General features: G+C 40.8%; 1 protein-coding gene across 2 annotated transcripts in view; it reads left to right on the top strand.

Moving 5' to 3' along the window:
- The window catches only part of FGD6 (FYVE, RhoGEF and PH domain containing 6), a 111,223-nt gene that overhangs the window by 24,681 nt on the left and 66,036 nt on the right, over positions 1-20,506 (top strand). The gene's annotated exons all lie outside the window — the stretch shown is intronic.

The raw sequence follows: 20,506 nt of genomic DNA, 5'->3' as shown, positions 1-20,506 counted from the left end.
TGTCAGTTGCTATTTGCTGCATTGTACAAGTAATGGCTAACATGTGTTGTGTTGACTGTATACCAAGCAGTACAAGGCACACCTTGTTCTGCTGTTGCACAACACTAACTCATTCTTCTACCAGAGTTTTGTTATCCTTCTTACCACTCCCGCTAAAAGACACATAGTAAATGAAATAAAAGAACAAATGGTGTAGGAGATTATAAGCACCGTTGTATCCTTGACCCCAGCACATACCTGGCACAAAATAGATGAACAGATCTGAGTAAATAGTTGTCAGGTTATACGTTGCTTTTACTTGCATGAGGTCAGAGTCCAGCTGCATTTTGAGTAAACCGGTGTCCCAATGACCGGGCTTCCAGAATATACAGGAAACACCTGATCATTTTGGAAAGCAGTTACACCGATTTGGAGAATTACTGCTGTTCAGTAAAACAGAGCTCCCTTTGAGAAGACACGCTGAGTTAAAAGCCCTTAACGTGCGTCTGTCTTTTAGCTGTGTAGTGAGCACCCTTCCACATGGTGGAATAGTGATGCACAAAACATGCCATCTCTCTAATTCCACTAGGCCTTTTATCAAGCTTACAGAACAGTTTTTAACAATTTCATAAGTAGTGCAGATCTTAAAATCTTCATATGCTATTCAGAAAACAATTATTAAAAATTGTCTATCACTAGAAAAAATTACAGTTTTACAAAACTCTTCTTAAGGAAAGAACTGTCCCCATGTCTTACATGTAAAACTGAAAGTGAAACTATCTGGGCCGTCTGTAGGTACCTTTGGAGTTAGCAAAAATTTACTAAGATATCCCAAAGTCAAGAGCCTGGTAAAGGGCCTTGTGCAACTTTTATGTATATGGGTAAATGCTCAGAATGTTTTAGCTACAGAAAACCTGTTTTCCCTTGTAGAGTGAATTATTCATAAAATTATCTCAGGATTTGAACATCTGTCTGTGTTATTTCAGACTCTGCTCCATTGTCTCTAAATAAAGTGTGTTGTGAACCCCAGCATGGACTAGTTGGCTATCCAGATGGGGAAGATGTTAAGAGTTTTATCTAAGAAAGTTATAAAATCTTTTAGAAAAATGTTACTTTAAAAAAACTCTCTATTTTATCTTTTGGTATTCTTATTCTATATTGGGTAAAATCCCATGTACTAGCTGTTAAGAAGACAGGTAAAATATTGTTATGGATTTGCACAGATAACCTGTGAAAGCTATTTAGTGGATTACCTCTTTCTTCAGTGTGTTAAAAGTTGTTTCCAGTTAACAGGTACTTACATAATATTGTGTATTGAGCACCATATTTAGGGAAGTATAAAAGGAACTAAAAATGAAAATCAGAAGGCTTTAGTGATGAATATAAAATAAAGATCTGAAGGGTTAAAGTGTTCTCTTGGCTGTCTGAGGAGGTCTTAAAATAGCTGTGAAAAGAAAAGAAGCAAAAAGCAAAGGAGAAAAGGAAAGATATACCCATTTGAGTGCAGAGTTCCAAATAGCAAGGAGAGATAAGAAAGCCTTCCTCAGTGATCAGTGCAAAGAAATAGAGGAAAACAATAGAGTGAGAAAGACTAGAGATCTCTTCAAGAAAATTAGAGATCCCAAGGGAACATTTCATGCAAAGTTGGGCTCGATAAAGGACAGAAATGGTATGGACCCAACAGAAGCAGAAGATACTAAGAAAAGGTGGCAAGTATACGCAGAAGAACTGTACAAAAAAGATCTTCAGGACCCAGATAATCACGATGGTGTGATCACTCACCTAGAGCCAGACATCCTGGACTGTGAAGTCAAGTGGGCCTTAGGAAGCATCACCTGTGTCCATAAGACTGTTCTCTATGTCTGTTCTGCATTGTGAAGTGAAGTCGCTCAGTCGTGTCTGACTCTTAGCGACCTCATGAACTGTAACCTGCCAAGTTCCTCTGCCCATGGGATTTTCCAGGCAAGAATACTGGAGCCAGTTGCCATTTCCTTCTCCAGGTGACCTTCCCGACCCAGGGATTGAACCCAGGTCACCTGCATTGTAGGCAGACGCTTCACCGTCTGAGCCACCAGGGAAGTCCATTGCTGCCACTGCAGAATAAACTCATTGGTACCATCTTTCTAGATTCCATATGTATGTGTTAGTATACAGTATTTACCTTTCTCTTTCTGAATTTCTTCACACTGTATAATAGGCTCTGGGTTTATCCGCCTCATTAGAACTAACTCAGATGCATTCCTTTTTATGGCTGAGTAATAATCCATTGTGTATTTGTACCAAAACTTCTTTATCCATTCATCTGTCAATGGACATCTAGGTCGCTTCCATGCTCTAGCTATTGTAAATAAGTGCTGCAGTGAACAATGGGATGCATGTGTCTGTTTCAGTGTTCGTTTCCTCTGGATATATGCCTAGGAGTTGGATTGCTGGGTCATATGGAGGTTTTATTCCTAGTTTTTTAAGGACTCGTCATACCATCTTCCATAGTGGCTGTATCAGTTTACATTCCCACCAAAAGTACAGGAGCTTTCCCTTTTCTCTACACCCTCTCCAGCATTTGTTGTTTGTAGAGCTGGTTGTTTATTTTGGAAATTAATCCTTTTTCAGTTGTTTCATTTGCTATCATTTTCTCCCATTCTGAGGGTTATCTTTTCACCTTGCTTATAGTTTCCTTTGCTGTGCAAAAGCTTTTAAGTTTAATCAGGTCCTACTTGTTTATTTTTGTTTTTATTTCCATTACTCTAGGAGGTGGGTCATAGAGGATCTTGCTTTGATTTATGTCATCAAGTGTTCTAGCTACTTGATGACAAGTAGCTACTCTTTCCTCGAAGAGTTTTATAATTTCTGGTCTTACATTTAGGTCTTTAATCCATTTTGAGTTTATCTTTGTGTATGGTGTTAGGAAATATTCTAATTTTATATATTATTATATTTTAATTCTAAATGTTATATAGAATCCTTATTTTAAAAAAATGTTAAATGTAGAGATAGTGAAAAGTAAAATACTCCCTTTCCCTCTCATTACCCTCTTCTGGTCCAGCTGAAAGATAAGGGTTTTGAAGGATTTTGTTTGTTTTTGTTTTGCTTCTTAGTATGGAAAGTTTTAGAATGAATGGAAAGTTTAGGGGTAGTTTGTCTCTGTCCCTAGGAGGCTATTGTTATCTTGGAAGTAAGTGAGAAAGACAGAAGCTGTCAGCCCTATTTCCCCCTGGGCAGGAATAGCATCTTCCTTCTTGTGTGTCAATGCCTGACATGAAAACTACCACCCCAGAAGCTCAGTGAATGGCCAGAATTAACACATATCACAGCTGGAGGAATAGAGGACGCTTTGTCTTTCTGTTGTTGTTTTAGTCTTTAATTAAGTCATGTCTGACTCTTTGTGACCGCATGGACTAGAGCCCACTAGGCTCCTCTGTCCATGGAATTCTCTAAGCAGGAATACTGGAGTGGGTTGCCATTCCCTTCTCCAGGGGATCTTCCTGACCCAGGGATTGAACCTGCATCTTCTTGGCAGGCGGATTCTTTACCACTGAGGTGCCTGAGAAGCCCCTTTGTCTTTCTACCTGGTGTCTTAATTTCTCTTTACTTCCCTCCTCTCTCTCTCTCTCTTTTTTTTTTTTTTTTTGCACTTTTAGCTAGTGGCTCAGAACAGAGGATCAGTGTTTTGAAGGCCTACCAGACTCTTTATGCTATTTAACCTCATATGAAAGTCGTACAAGTATTTGGCTTTACATTGCGAAGTGGAGTTCATATTGACAAGGAAATCAGCAGTTTCATTCCACAAGTGACACTTCCTTCCTATATCATTCATAGACCATCTCTACCTATATTGGTCTTTGAAGTTGTTATCATTGTGATCATCATGTACCAAAGAGGGATGAAGCTAGCTTTACCGAAAGTTACTTTAAAAAGTATCTTGAGACTCAGCAGGATACCTTTAAGTCATTTATGTTGAGATTGAAATTCTTTCAGAAACAGGAGACTGTACTGTGAAACTGAGCTTTCAGTCTTCCTGTACCAGTAGTAAACTGCCACAGAGAAGCAGTGAAATTAAAGGTGGAAAACAAGCCCAGGAGTGACCTGCAAAACCACAGCTCACATGATCTCACTGCAGTTCTTTACTCAGATGTGTGTGCTGGCGATCAGCTGTTTCACATGACTGACAATGCAGAAGCTTCTCTCTTGCAGTCCTTTTTGCTACAAGTCTAGACTTCTAAGTGTCTAGAGTACTAATCTTTTAAATACTAGAGATGATCACACACACACGTATATGAGGAGAAAGAGAGTGCACATAGGAAAGTGAACTTTCTATGTCTCAGACATTATTAGAGCATTATTTATATTAATTCATTTAATTCTCATAAAACCCTGTCAGGTAGACACTATGATATCCCCATTTTATGGATGAGGAAATGAGACATAATGAGGTTAAGTCAGTTTCACTTATCTAGTAAATGGTTAGGTGAGGACTCAGACAGGCAGTTTTTTTTTGTTCCAAGGCAGAGTGTTTCTAGCATCTACTCTGAGAAACTATGAAACTATGATGAAATGTTTGTGACCCTGCAAAAGTGCATCCGTTTATCTCACTTCTTGAATACATGTTTATTTTTACTTCCCTTCCATTTTCTCTGACTCTAGAAAATGTTGCCCAAGTTTGATAAAAATGTTGTGATTTAGTTTGTTTCCCAGTCAAGGGAGCCAGAGATAAAGGAGGAGAGGTCAATAGTGTAACCAGTGCAAAGATACACTGATACTGTTTTGTGGAAGACAAAACTTTCCTGAGGCCATCTGCAGACTCTCAGTCTTAAAAAAATGGACCTGTATCCAGGGTACTCTGAGGAAGAAATGGGTCCCAGGTGGATCTTTGGTGTTGTTGACAATTCATAGTTGATCTAGAGTAGTCTAAGGGAAATGGTAAATACAGTTTTTCATGCTTATTTTAAATAAGGAAGTGGACTGATTTATTCATAAGCGATAGTTTAACCTTCCCCTCTTTAGCTACTTACGGGCTACCAAGAAGCCTACTTTTTCCTCCATGTCAGTGGGAAATCCCAATTACAGGTTGTGGTTCCTGTTAGAAAATGGAAACACTGAAGTAGGCTTGAATACAATAAGATCTTGAACAGTAAGTAGATTTTGGTTTAACTGCTGATTTCCTTATAATCCCCCACTATTTTATTATAGTGGGGTCTGTAATACAACATTTTATTTTGTGTGACATGGAATATGTCTTTTATCTGTAATAATAGAAGTAATACTTTAACTTGAAGTTGCTTTCGTTTATCCTGGCAGAGTCTGTGTAGACGTAAATGCAAAGTTTAGTTAGGAATTCATGTCGCTAGGTTCATATACCCTTCAATATGATGTGAGGATAAGCCGATTAGAAATCAACAGTGCACCAGTTTTGTATGTAAGGGTCCCAGAAAATGACATCCTCTTTAGTAGGTGTTTTGGTTACATTCTGTTCACCCTGTTGGTGAGGGATGGTTGAGGATGGCCAAAAGGTGACAGGTAAGCTTGACAGCAGTTTATCACTTACGTACACCCTAGGGGAGGAGGACATAGCATTCCACATAGGGCCACACAGAGGCTGCCCTGGAAGCGGAGAGAACCACCAGGAGCTGTGGGAGCCAGACTTTGTAGCATCAAGAGGATTCCCTGGGAGAATGTGATTGACTAGTTTCAGTGATTTCACACAGTGACTGAGAACTAAAATCACCTATTCATGGATAAGCCACAAGAGTCCCTATGGTCAAGAAGGTTGTTTGACTAGGGGGCCTTATCTGAGGGAGCAGAGTGGGAAGAGCAACTTGTCATTAGGCTGTTTGGGGCTCTCTTCACTTCCCCCCGATGTCAAGGCAGAACACTGTATGGGCCCTTACACCATAGTGGCTTCATACTGAGTCACAATCAAGAGCGTAGCAGGGGCAGAGGACCTGGTCATGTTTTCCAAAAATCTCACCACGTTTTCAGTGACTGTTAGGATTATGATGAAAAGACATGAGCAGAAGCAATGTGGCACGTACAATTGACACAAAAGCACATGGTCACCCTGTTAGAGATGGTAGTCAGAGGGTGAGCTGTTCATCCCTGCCTGCTCACCACGCAGTCTGTTCTCCTAACCTGACTCCCCTGCTAGGTTCCCCGTCTAGTGTTGAAACTTGATAAAGCTAAGGGGAAGGGTTGAATTTGGATCCCAGCTCCCATCACAAATGGATTATTTCTTGTGTGCCTTGCTTGCTTCCTAGCTGTAGGAACCTCTTTCTAACTAGTAAATATCTTCATTTCTCATCACACAGAAATGCAGTCACCCTCCTATCACCATCTCCCATCACCTGCCACATCGCTTGCATTTCTGCCTCCATGCCTTTGCTCACAGTTTTCCCCCCAGTCCTCTCCTATTTAGGAGACCTTTGTTTCTCCTTTCATTCACTGAAGTATCTTCTCCCAGGTGCCCATACCTCTAATTTATCTGACTTCCCCAGTCTGCATGGGGTGCTTCTTTCTCTGCTTCTGTAGCCCTTAGTGCCTGTGAGCTGCCTTTAACATTTAGCATGCACTTACTTTTAGTTCGGGCTTCCCTGGTGGCTCAGAGGTTAAAGCGTCTGCCTGGAATGTGGGAGACTCTGGTTCGGTCCCTGGGTTGGGAAGATCCCCTGGAGAAGGAAATGGCAACCCACTCCAGTACTCTTGCCTGGAGGATCCCATGGAGGGAGGAGCCTGGTAGGCTACAGTCCATGGAGTCGAAAAGAGTCGGACACGACTGAGCGGCTTCACTTTCACTACTTTTAGTTGTTCTCTGTTGAGAAAATGGTCCCTGCCTTTTACCCTATTTACTGCAGTTATCCTGACTCCTTTTGCATTTATTAGTTCAAGAGAGTCTCAATTAGCAGGTAAAAAGAAAAGCAGCCAATAGAATTTACAGTTTGAACATCATCTATGACTAATTCTGTTAGAGTATCTTCATCTAGTGCCTACAGTGGAATGCATAATAAGCCTACAGTAAATATTTATTGAAATAAATGGTTAGTTTTATATATTGAATATTATATAAAATATATATGTTAGCTTAAGAAATATTCACAACCTTAACGTTGAGAGTTCTGTTTTATTTGGTGGAAATTTTTAGGACTTAAAGCCTGGGAGGCAGCTTCTCACATAATCCTGAGAGAACTGCTTCAAGGAGGCAAGGGAAGAAACCAGGCTTTATAGAATTTTCACAACAAAGGGCAGGTAGCTGGAACATCAAGAGATTTTTGTTAATTAAACAACAATTATTTAAAGGAAACCAAATATTTCAAGTTAAGTAATTTAGTGTTTTTCTGTGTACGAGAAGATGCAGGAGTCTGGGCTCACTGAAGTCATTGCTTTCATATGCACCTCAGCTATCCTGGGTCAGACTCCTGTGTTTTCTTCACATCCTGAGTTCCTCAGTGCTCAGCATAGGGAGTGGCTACAGCCTCACGGCTGCCAGCTTTAGCAGGTATTCTTTTCCTTCCTGAGTGCCCCGGAGGGCTGGAATCACTGATGACTGTGACATCCTTGTTTACTGACATGGCAGGAAATACTCCATTTCTCACATGTGTGAAAATATATGTATATATGTGCAATATATGTGTGTGTGCGTATCTGTGTGTGTGCATGTCTAAATATGAAGTGTCCTCATATATTCATCCCAACCTCATTATTTCTAGCGGCCTCTATTTGGTGTGGTACTAATGAATTCCATGTTACATAATGAGGAGGTAAAGGGAAGAAATGATGTTGGGTCAACATCTCTTTATTTAAACATTATTTTTCAACAAAATAAACACCATCTTTGCTGCAATAAGAAAACCGGGTTGGGAACCTGCTGTATTTAATTTGGAAGCAATTCTAAGCTCAGTAGAATTCTTTCCTATTTGTGTTAACAAACAGATTTCTATTATCTATATTTCTTGAAATGCATTTTAAAGAATCATTCATTCCTCAAATCCCTTAAGAAAGCAAAACTGCTGGTAGTTAAATGTTTGGTACTTATTTTAGCTAGTGCTTGTTTCAGAAGACATTTTTATAACAGTTTATTCCACTGTAACTCAGAACAGCTCAGACTTGAACCAGATGCCTAAGTTTGAGGGGCATGCATGTGTAATTGTGTCTGACTCTTTGCAATCCCATGGACTGTAGCCCTCCAGACTCCCCTGTCCATGGGTTTCTCCAGGCAGGAATATGGGAGTGGGTAGCCATTCTCTTCTCCAGGGAATCTTCCCGACACAGAGATTGAACCTGTGTCTCTGCATGTCCTGCATTGCAGGTGTATTCTTTACCCACTGAGCCACCTGGGAAGCCCCAAGCTGGAGGGACAGGGGAGTCTGTTGGATTGTGATTGGCTTTGGACTTCTCCTTTGTCCTTAAGGTTGGACCAGGAGCTCTGGAGGGCATGATCTTACAGGCCAGGAGTTTTCCCACAACCCAGACAGAGCCCTCTGGGAGATGCCTAATAATATGGTGCTGTTTACTGTGGTCTCCTTAACAGTTGTGTGGTTACTCTGTGGCCTCTATAGACTGTTGAACAATCCCTTTACAATCTCTCTTTCTCTTTTTTAAAGCTATCAGCTGACTGGCCAGAAGGTCTCTCCTCCTACCTATTATCTAGAGACTCATGCCAATGGTTTTCCTAAATAAGTCCCTACATACTAACTATAAGAGAAGGCATAATCTATGTATCTTTCCCATGTAAGAAGCAATTAAAGGGAAAAAATAAAGACAGTCTTGAAAATACGCAGAAATCTAAACCTGGGGTGTGGGCAGAATGCCTAAAGAGTTGGTGCTCGAATTAAAACTTTACAGTTTCTGAGTTTGGGATGTGTGTGTGTTGTCTTTGAAAAAGTAAGTAGAAATTTTTTTTTTTTTTTTTTTTTTAAGCAGGAAAGGGTAAATAATGAAGTCTCTCATCTCAGACTGTAGCCCCAGAGGCAATGATTTTTATCAGTTTCTTGTGACTCTTTCAGGCTTCCCTGGTTAAAGCGTCTGCCTGCAATGTGGGAGACCTGGGTTCAATCCCTAGGTCAGGAAGATCCCCTAGAGAAGGCAATGGCACCCCACTCCAGTATTCTTGCCCAGAAAATCCCATGGGCGGAGAAGCCTGGTAGGCTGCAGTCCATGGGGTCGCTAAGAGTCGGACACAACTGAGCGACTTCACTTTCATGCATTGGAGAAGGAAATGGCAGCCCACTCCAGTGTTCTTGCCTGGAGAATCCCGGGGACGGGGGAGCCTGGTGGGCTGCCGTCTATGGGGTCACACAGAGTCGGACACGACTGAAGCAACTTAGCAGCAGCAGCAGCCTGTCTGCATACCTTTTATATGCATATATTTATGTAGATAGACACATAGGCACATATATGTGTGTGTTTTTCCTTTTTACACAGATGGATGCACACTGCTCTGTGCCTTGACTCCTTTTGAACCTTGCAATATTGTTGGAGAGCAACCTATACCATTGTGCATAGAACTGTTTCATTTTTAAAATAGCTGTTTAGTATATCATTGTATGAATATGCCCAGTTTATTTAACCAGCCTCCTACTAACGGCCATTGATGGAAACTTCTTTTAAAACTGCTTGTTTTGTGGTTAAACCTTACTGACTCTGGAATCTGCTTACGTCAAGTGCTCGCATCTGGGTAGGTTATCTTCTACTTTAAGGAATTTTGAATTCCATTTTGCTTTCTAGCTAGTTTTCAGAGTTGTCCCTCCATGCGTATATGTGCTGTCATTTAGTCGTGTCCGACTCTTTGTGGCCCCATGGACTGCAGCACACCAGGCTCCTCTGTCCATGGGATTTTCCAGGCAGGAATACTAGAGTAGGTTGCCATTTCTTCCTCCAGGGGATATTACCACCCAGGGATCAAACCTGCCTCTCCGGATCCTGATTAGGCAGGCAGATTCTTTACCACTGAGTCACCTGGGAAGCCCTTGTCCTTCTGTGACTGTATTTTAAATAACAGCCTCAGGGTACTGATCTTGATTTTGTTTCTGTCAGGAGAATACAATCTGAAGAACCCTAGTAATAGAAAGATGGTACTGATGAACCTATTTGCAGGGCAGCAGTGGGGATGCAGACATAGAGAGCAGACTTAAGGGACACGGGTGAGGGGCAGGAAGGAGAGGGTAAGACGAATGCAGAGAGAAACATGGAAGCATATTCACTACCATATGTAAAATAGATAGCCAGTGGAAATTTGCTGTATGACTCAGGGAACTCAAACTGGGACTCAGTAACAACCTAGATCTTCACGACACAGATAATAACGATGATGTGATCACTCACCTAGAGCCAGACATCCTGGAATGTGAAGTCAAGTGGGCCTTAGGAAGCATCACTATGAACAAAGCTAGTGGAGGTGATGGAATTCCAGTACAGCTGTTTCAAATCCTAAAAGATGATGCTGTGAAAGTGCTGCACTCAATATGCCAGCAAATTTGGAAAACTCAGCAGTAGCCACAGGACTGGAAAAGGTCAGTTTTCATTCCAATCATAAAGGAAGGCAATGCCCAAAAATGCTCAAACTACCACACAGTTGCACTCATCTCACACACTAGTAAAGTAATGCTCAAAATTCTCCAAGCCAGGCTTCAGCAATACGTGAACTGTGAACTTCCAGATGTTCAAGCTGGTTTTAGAAAAGGCAGAGGAACCAGAGATTAAATTGACAACATCTGCTGGATCATTGAAAAAGCAAGAGAGTTCCAAAGAAACATCTATTTCTGCTTTATTGACTATGCCAAATACTTTGTGTGGATCACAGTAAACTGTAGAAAATTCTGAAAGAGATGGGAATACCAGAACACTTGACCTGCCTCTTGAGAAACCTATATGCCGGTCAGGAAGCAGCAGTTAGAACTGGACATGGAACAACAGACTGGTTCCAGATAGGAAGAGGAGTACGTCAAGGCTGTATATTGTCACCCTTCTTATTTAACTTATATGCAGAGGACATCATGAGAAACACTGGGCTGGAAGAAGCACAAGCTGGAATCAAGATTGCCAGGAGAAATATCAATAACCTCAGATATGCAGATGACACCACCCTTATGGCAGAAAGCAAAGAAGAACCAAAGAGCCTCTTGATGAAAGTGAAAGAGGAGAGTGAAAACGTTGGCTTAAAGCTCAGCATTCAGAAAACTAAGATCATGGCATCCAGTCCATCACTTCATCGCACATAGATGGGGAAACAGTGGAAACAGTGTCAGACTTTATTTTGGGGGGCTCCAGAATCACTGCAGATGGTGATTGCAGCCATGAAATTTAAAGACACTTACTCCTTGGAAGAAAAGTTATGACCAACCTAGACAGCATATTTCAATGCAGAAACATTACTTTGTCAACAAAGATCCGTTTAGTTAAGGCTATGGTTTTCCAGTGGTCATGTATGGATGTGAGAGTTGGACTATAAAGAAAGCTGAGTGCTGAAGAATTGATGCTTTTGAACTGTGGTGTTGGAGAAGACTCTTGAGAGTCCCTTGGACTGCAAGGAGATCCAACCAGTCCATTCTAAAGGAGATCAGTCCTGGGTGTTCTTTGGAAGGACTGTTGTTGAAGCTGAAACTCCAATACTTTGGCCACCTGATGCAGAGAGCTGACTCATTTGAAAAGACCCTGATGCTGGGAAAGATTGAAGGTGGGAGGAGAAGGAGATGACAGAGGATGAGATGGTTGGATGGCATCACCAGCTCAATGGACATGTGTTTGAGTGAACTTCGGGAGTTGGTGATGGACAGGGAGGCCTGGCGTGCTGTGGTTCATGGGGTCTCAAAAAGGTGGACATGAGTGAGCGACTGAACTGAACTGAACAACGTTGATAGAGGGGTAGGAAAGGGTGGGAGGGACATTTAAGGGGGAAGGGACATGTGTACACCTATGGCTTACTCATGTTGATGTAAGACAGAAATGAAACCAATATTTTAAAGCAGTTATCCTTCAATTATAATTAAATAAGCAAAAAAGAATCCTAGTAATAAATGTGTTTCTGGGGAAGGGGATGAATGTTGAATTTATGACGGTAGAAGTTGCCCCTGGAAAATGACGCAGACCTGATTTTCAAAGTTCATTACACAAAGCTAGTTTTTTGTTGTTTTATTTGTTGTTGTTTTCTGAAGCCAGTTTTTAAATAATCTAGTTTACATTTCAGTGGACACTGGATATTTTCCTCTGGTTTGTTTTTCTAAGGCTATAGATCTCCAGCTTGCTAGTTTTAAAGGCTTGGATGTTAATACCTTGTTTTAAAGGCTTGGATGTTTTTGCTCATTGACAATGAGTAAAAACACTAATTATGTACATTTTATGCTGCAAGTTTTTTTTTTTTTTTAACTTCTTTTTGGTAACAAACACCTCCTGTCCTATCCCTTATTTTAGTGATTTTATTTATTTATATTTTGTGGTTATTAAAGCATTTAACTCTAAAAAGTTAATATAGTACATGCTGCTGCTGCTGCTAAGTCGCTTCAGTCATGTCCTACTCTTTGTGACCCCATGGACTGCAGCATGTCAAGCTTCCCTGTCCTTTACCATCTCCCAGAGCTTGTTCAAACTCATGGCCATTGAGTCAGTGATGCTGTCTAACCATCTCGTCCTCTGTCGTCCCCATCTCCTTCTGCCTTCAATCTTTCCCAGCATCAGTGTCCTTTCTAATGAGTTGGCTCTTTGCATCAGGTGGCCAAAATATTAGAGTTTCAGTATCAGTCCTTGCAGTGAATATTCAGAATTGATTGCTTTTAAAATGGACTGGTTTAATATCCTTGCAGTCCAAGGGACTCTCAAGAGTCTTCTCCAGCACCACAGTTTGAAAGCATCAGTTCTTCCATGCTCAACCTTCTTTATGGTCCAGCTCTCAGATCCATACATGACTACTGGAAAAACCGTAGCTTTGACTATACAGACCTTTGTCTAAAAGTAATGTCTCTGGTGCTTTTTAATATGCTGTCTAGGTTAGTCATAGCTTTTCTTCCAAGGAGCAAGCATCTTTTAATATCATGACTGCAGTCACCGTCTGTGGTGATTTTGGGGCCCAAGAAAATAATCTCCTCACTCTTTCCCCATCTATTTGCCATGAAGTGATGGGACTGGACGCCATGGTCTTTATTTTTTGAATGTTGAATTTTAAGCCAGCTTTTTCACTCCTCTTTAGCTTTCAAGAGGCTCTTTAGTTCTTCACTTTCTGCCAAAAGGATGGTATCATCTGCGTAGCAATCTTGATTCTACCAGCAATCTTGATTCGAGCTTGTGCTTCTTCCAGCCCAGTGTTTCTCATGATGTACTCTGCATATAAGTTAAATAAACAAGGTGACAATATATAACCCTGACAGACTCTTTTCCCAGTTTGGCACCGGTCTGTTATTCCATTTCCAATTCTAACTATTGCTTCTTGACCTGCATACATGTTTTCAGGAGACAGCTAAGGTGGTCTGATATTCCTGTCTCTTTAAGATTTTCCACAGTTTATTATGATCCACCCAGTCAAAGGCTTTAGTATAGTCAATGAAGCAGAAGTAGATGTTTTTCTGGAATTCTCTTGCTTTTTCTGTGACCCAACAGATGTCAATTTAATCTCTGGTTCCTCTGCCTTTTCTAAATCCAACTTAAACATCTGGAAATTCTCAGTTCATGTACTGTTGAAGCCTGGCTTGGAGAATTTTGAGCATTACTTTGCTAGCGTTTGAGATGAGTGCAATTGTGCAGTTGTTTGAGCATTCTTTGGAATTGGCTTTCTTTGGGATTAGATGAAAACTGACCTTTTCCAATCTTGTAGCCACTGCTGAGTTTTCCAAATTTGCTGGCGTATTGAGTGCAGCACTTTCACAGCATCATCTTTTAGGATTTGAAATAGCTCAGCTGGAATTCCATCACTTCCACTACCTTTGTTCGTAGTGATGCTTCCTAGGGCCCACTTGACTTCACATTCCAGGATGTCTGGCTCTAGGTGAGTGATCACACCATCGTGATTATCTGTGTCATTAGGTCTTTTTTGTATATTTCTTCTGTGTATTCTTGCCACCTCTTGTTAATCTCTTCTGCTTCTGTTAGGTCCGTACCATTTCTGTCCTTTATTTTGCCCATTTTTGCATGAAATGTTCTCTTGATATCTCTGATTTTCATGAAGCGATCTCTAGTCTTTCCTATAGGAAGGCTTTGTTACCTCTCCTTGCTATTCTTTGAAACTCTACATTCAGATGCATATATCTTTCTTTTCTCCTTTGGCTTTCACTTCTTTTCTCAGCTATTTGTAAGGCCTCCTCAGACAGTCATTTTTCCCTTTTGCTTTTCTTTCTTTATATCTGTGTGTGTGTGTGTGTGTGTGATTTCTTTTTCTGAAATCAGTAATAAAAGTCTCAGCCTTACTTATTATGGAGACACCAGTGTTTATTTTTAGTCAAAACAGTTAGCGATGAAGACGACCTATCAGATGATCTGAGCCCAGAAGGGTTACACCTGTGGAACTTGAGCTTTGTTGAAGTCAGATAAATTTGTCTCAAACTCTTTGTTATCTCTTGGCTTTTGTGTTCTGTCACTCTGGCTCTGCACAGACAGAAAATAATCATGCAAGATCTTGTGTTTGGAAAACCTGAAATCATGACGTGATTATGAGTCTTGCTTTGTTAGAGGATGAAAATGTTATGTAGGGCAAATTCCTGAGTTGTTCCATATTTCCTAAAAGAAGTAGAGAGAAATCTTTTCTTATTTTGGGGGTAGTCATGTGCGTAGTGGGTAGAGAAAATTCCACACATACTGGATAATTGAGAAGAGGACCTGAAAATAAGAAGATGAATGGTTTTAAAAATTTGTTGTTGATTTAATGCCTAGTTTTCAACTTGACAGTGGAATCTGCAATTCCATAAAGGAACTGAAGTGAAAGAGTAGAAAGTTTTCTGGGGAAACTAAATAGAAACAATTTTCCAGTTAAAATTGTAAGCCTGTCTTATATACTTTACATTTTATAATATATGACTTATTTAAAAAATTTTTTTCCTGGTTCATCCTTCAAGTTTTCCTTGATCATTTTCCCCACTTACTCTGTGATAAATATGAAAGTAGCTAAGTGAAGTGAAGTTGCTCAGTCGTGTCCGACTCTTTGCAAATCCATGAACTGTATAGCCTACCAGGCTCCTCAATCCATGGAATTTTCCAGACGAGAATACTGGAGTGGGTTCATAATCACCAAGTCATAATGAGACAGCATTTGCAAAATAATTTTGAAATCTTGAAGACTAGCAGGTGTTCTGTTCAGTTTGGTCGAGGAGTAGAAAGAAGAGACGAAAGATGACAGAAAGTTGGATTTACGTGTTGTCACTTGAAAATTCGAGAGAAACTTTGAAGGTGAGAATATTGGAGTGAATTTCTTGTTTTCACACTTGGAGAAATTACATGGAATATTCTTTGTTTTGTTGTTGTTTAGTTGCTCGGTCGTGTCCGACTCTTTGCCACCCCATAGACCGTAGCCCACCAGGGTCCTCTGTTGATGGGATTCTCCAAGCAGTAATACTGGAGTGGGTCACCACTTCCTTCTCCAGGGGATCTTCCCGACCCAGGGATCGAACCTGGGTCTCCTGTGTTGCAGGGGGATTTTCTTTGTTTAAGGGACTCCAAAATAAGATCACAGGCAAGAGAGGTAAAAGGTAACTGGATTTGCCAAAACTGCTTTCAGTGCTTTGAAAACGTGTTCTGTTGATTCCGCTCCTCTTTTCATTTCTGCGTCATCCTTGGCTTTCTCCCCTCCCCTTGCTAGACTCTAATTTAATAGAGGTTCACTAGGATGTTTTGTTGGTGAACCCTAGCAACTTTTATGCCTAGCTTGGCTCCGTGCAGGTTTTATGTTTCTAAAAACTCTTTGAGGAAATAAAATAGGAATCTTTTTTTTAAAGAATTACTTTTTAAAAAGAGAGATCATCCTTGATGTGTTAAAAAGAGAAATTTGATATACTTCCAGTATAAAATGTACTGTGTATATACAGAAAATAACATGAACAAAAAAGTCAATTTTTTTTTTAAGTGATGACAGTAAATAATCACCACTCCAATTGCAAGGATCCTTGGCATGTGAGATTGAGGGAACAGTTACCTAAATTAGTAGAAATTTACTTCTGGCTCTCCTTGTCTCTGTTTTTATCCGAGTGTACTTTTGGAAACGATGGCCTGCGAAAGGAGAGCCCAGTTGTGACTCTGTTTTGGTTGTTTTTGCAGCTTACTGTCCTTTTATTTCAGTTGTCAAATTATGTAATAACTAGGCAGGAAAGTGTGGAGGAAACACTATGTCTTGTCCCTTTAACCCTAAAAGCAGACTGTGTTAGGATGTTATCTTTCTGAGAGTGGGAAGGGAGTGTAAGGAATGGAGGAGCCTGAACTCAGTGACTAGCATAGGCAAGAAATCCATGTTTCATTATCAAGAATCTAAAATTATTAGATAGGTTTGAAAATTCACGGTTATATGGGAAAATAGAGTAATCAACAGTTTTTCTCTGTTTAGTCATGGAGAGATGAGCATGTATGTGGGTTCTAGGTGGCATCTTTCCTGATTTTGCTGCTGACTCCATTTTCTTTTAAAATCAAATCCTTTGTTGGTATATTTCTGTTTCAATTGATGTGTCTCCCTCATTCTGCTGGTGGCTGTTGATGAGACCTTGAAGGAAGACTTGAGTTTTTCGCCCCTCTTTGCCCTAGCTCTGGTGATGTGTTTTCCTTGTATGTTCAGCCCTTCCTCTCAATTTCTGATGTAGCCTCCCTGGCTCAGGCTGCCTGCACTATGGAAATTACCTCCGGGGTCTTTCTCCCTTTCTGTCACTCTGCCTATCTCCATTTCAGTTCATTGGTTTGAGGTTACAAAATTAATACTCCTAGTGTTCTTGCCTGGAGAATCCCAGGGACGGGGGAGCCTGGTGGGCTGCCGTCTATGGGGTCACACAGAGTCAGACACGACTAAAGCGACTTAGCAGCAGCAAAACCCTATTTTGGTCTACAAAAGTTCCTCCCTCTTAAGCTTCAGAAACCATAATTGATCTCTACTGTTTACCATCCAGGTATGTGGGGAGCTGCTTTAGCTTCGACTTAGGCTCTGAAATTGTAAGATGACCTCACTGATTCTAATAAACAACAATATCCTTTCCTCTGCTTGAAGGGGGTGGGATATAGGGAGAGAGGGGTAGGTACTGTGCTTACAAAACTTGACTGATGGAAGAGGTGCCATTGTCTTCTCTGTTGGCACTAATAAGAAAGATGTATAGGGACTTCCCTGGTAGTCTAGTGGTTAAGACTTCATCTTGCAGTATAAGGGGTGCAGGTTCGATCCCTGGTCAGGGAACTAAGATCCTACATGCCTCTCATCCAGGAAAAGTGAAACATAAAACAGGAGCAATATTGTAACAAACCCACTGAAGACTTTTTTAAAAAAAGAAAGACGTGTGGTACTGACATGCATCTTGGAGATATATTGAGGAGATCTCTGAGGTCCACTGGAAGGTCTCACTCTCCTTGCTGAAGGCCTGTAAGATGCGTATAAACTCTTCATGCTTCTTGACAGCTTGGCACCTGTCATCTTCTCCAAGCTTGTTTCCCATTAACTACTCACAAGAGATTCCTTTGGTAGGCAATATGGTTTTTTTGTTTTGTGAATACCAGCATTCTTCTGTACCATTGATGATGATGCCCAGAGATCCTTTTTCTTTTAAAAACCATCATTTTTCCAGTATTCCCCCTGCTCCAGGCCTTTATCTGGCATCACCAGTACCACATACATTATCTGAACTTCTGCAATTTAATACCCATTGGTTTCATTCATTCAATAAAAATGTATTGAGGGCATATTACATATCAAGTAACGTGATGGCAGTTCAACTGAAAAAGACAATTTCTTTGTCCTTAACAGTTTACATTTTAATGAGAGGGGGAAAAAATGTACCACCAAGTAAGAGCATGTAGGATTGAGAAGAGCCAGATAATCTAATTTGGAGTAGGTTAGAGGATGACCAGGGAAGGTTTTCTCTAGGTAATCAATTTTCAGAACGAAAATCTCCTGAAGTTGTATGGAGGTACATTTTGATCCTTGTTTTTAATATTTAAAGCTTTTTATTTCTTTGATCCTTATTTAAATATTTTATTTATTTACTTTTTGTCCCCTTCTTCTTAAATGTTAACTTTTGTGAACTTTTGTGTCCGCGAATGGATGTGGCAACCTGTCTTCTTTAAAATAGCTCTCCAAAAAAAAAAAAAAGTAGCTCTCCGAATGTTAATCCAGTGTTCTCTAGACAAAATAAACCTAATTTCCTCATAGGTGCCACAGCTGTATTACTATTTGGAATTTTTATACTGTTGAATCATAAAGAACTCATGGATAGGCTAATCCAAAAAATCAAATTACTGGGGTTTTGTTAAAACCAGCTTCTGATTCATTGGGGTGGGGCGGGACTACAGTTTTATTTTTCTAAAAAGCTTCCTGGTGATGCTGAAGTTGCTAATAGACTGAATATGTTTTGAGGAGCAGGGTTTCAGAGGATGTGAAGAGATTAAGAACGAAGATAAAAAGCAAGTTGAAGGTATATTTCCTTCTGCTTATAGGGATGAATGTCTCTCATCTCAATCACCTAATTACCCAGCTGGGTTGGGCTCCTATCCCTGCACCAAGAGACAAGTGAATATTGCCAGTGATTTGACTGCTCTGCTGTCCACCCCACCCACCATCCCAGGGGTGAATCTTCTCTGTGCCAGGGGGAGCTGTGATAAGATATGCACCCACCTAATTGAGGCTGTGATATTACTCCCTGAGGCCCTCTGCCCCTGAGTAATAGGAAACTGTAACTTTGGCAGGAGGGAGTGTTCTTTTGGCGTTCTGCCTCCATCCAACTGGTGTGTATAGCAGTTGGGCTTCAGGAATGGGTTCTGAGGCAAGTCTGTATCCTACAATGTGTAATCAGGAACTGGCAGAAAATTTAACTTTTAAGATTCCCGTTAGAAAATCTCATGACTTGTTAGGAATCTTGGCGGTTGAGTGACCTGCCCATGACCTGAAAAGGAACCTGCCACAGGGCATGGAACTGTCACCTTATTCTGCCTGAGTGTCTTCCCTGGTGATTTTCTATGGATCTTTTCCTGACTCTTCTGTTCTGCAGATATTCTTACAGACTACAAACAGGAAAGCCGTTACTACAGTCCTTTTCTTCCTGAGTCTTCACAACTAAAGCTAGAATTACTTCTGTTGCCTTCCTTGGGAGCTTTCCTATGGAATTCCCCTCATAGATTGGATTGCCACAGTGTCTTTTAGATTCAAGAATTCTGTCTCAGTACAGAGTGAGAAATGTTGTTGATGTCAGGCTGGTGAAGAGGAGTTGATAAATGGCCTTGTACAAGGGTTTTCAAACTCCAGCCTGTATCCCTTCGGGGCCCTGCATCTCTATAGAGCTTCTGATTCAGCAGGTCTGGAGCAAGCCGGGGATTCTGTGCCCATCCTCAGATGTGGTTACATGAAAGGCAGCAATGATGAGCAGAGAGGTGGGCGCACGTTCACAACAGCACGTGGATTGTGCATCATGGTCACCATCATTACCTCCTAGTACTTACAGATTTGTTCATTGCTTTTTTAAAAAATGAACCTCTGAGACCTAAGGAAGCAACACCTCTTCTAATGTTGAAACATTAACGTGATCAGTAACCCAGGCCACCTCTTATGAAGCTTCTTGGTTTGTGTTTGTAGAGACCTGATTATCCAGAGTAGGGGTATATTAAAGCATAGAATAGGGGCATCTGGGAAACTTGCTCCTTACCCACCTTCTTGTCACAGAAGTACATGTTAGGTTTGGTCTGTTTTTTTGTTTTTAAGATTTATCCAGTTGTATTTATTTTTTTGGCTGCACCAGGTCCTTGTTGCTGCGGACTTTCTCTAGTTGCGGAGAACAGGAGCTACTTTCTAGTTGCGGTGCACCAGCTTCTTCTCACTGAAGTGGCTTTTCTTCTTGTGGAGCACAGGCTCCAGGTTGTGTGGGCTTTGGTAGTTGTGGCTCATGGGCTCAGTAGGTACGGCTCACAGGCTTGGTTGCCCCTTGGCATGTGGAATCTTCCCAGACCAGGGATGGAGCCCATGTCCCCTGCATTAGCAGGTGGATTCCTAACCACTGGACCAGCAGGAAAGCCCCATTGGGTGTTGTTTTTGTTTTTTTATACAATTTTTAAAGATCACTTTCCATTTATATTTATTACAAAATATTGGCCATGTTTCCCATGTTGTAATACATTTGAGTCTGTCCTACACCCAATGTATTGTACCTTCCCCCTGCCACTAGTAACCACTAGTTTGTTCTCTGTATCTGTGAGTCTGCCTTTTTTATGTTGTATTCACTGGTTTGTTGTAAAACAAACAAACATGTTTTTCAAGGTGATCCATTTTAAATCCAAGATGAATTTGGGTTTTTGACAACTGAGATGGGGAAAGGGAAGGGAGAGTTTGGTTGATCTGACTCTTTGCATCCCTCCAGATCCCTTAGATGTGCTTTGCTTACCTCTCACA

This window comes from Ovis aries, chromosome 3 (genome assembly GCF_016772045.2).
Source record: "Ovis aries strain OAR_USU_Benz2616 breed Rambouillet chromosome 3, ARS-UI_Ramb_v3.0, whole genome shotgun sequence".
In the NCBI taxonomy this organism is placed as follows: Eukaryota; Metazoa; Chordata; class Mammalia; order Artiodactyla; family Bovidae; genus Ovis; species Ovis aries.
This window is presented reverse-complemented; position numbering and strand designations above follow the sequence as displayed.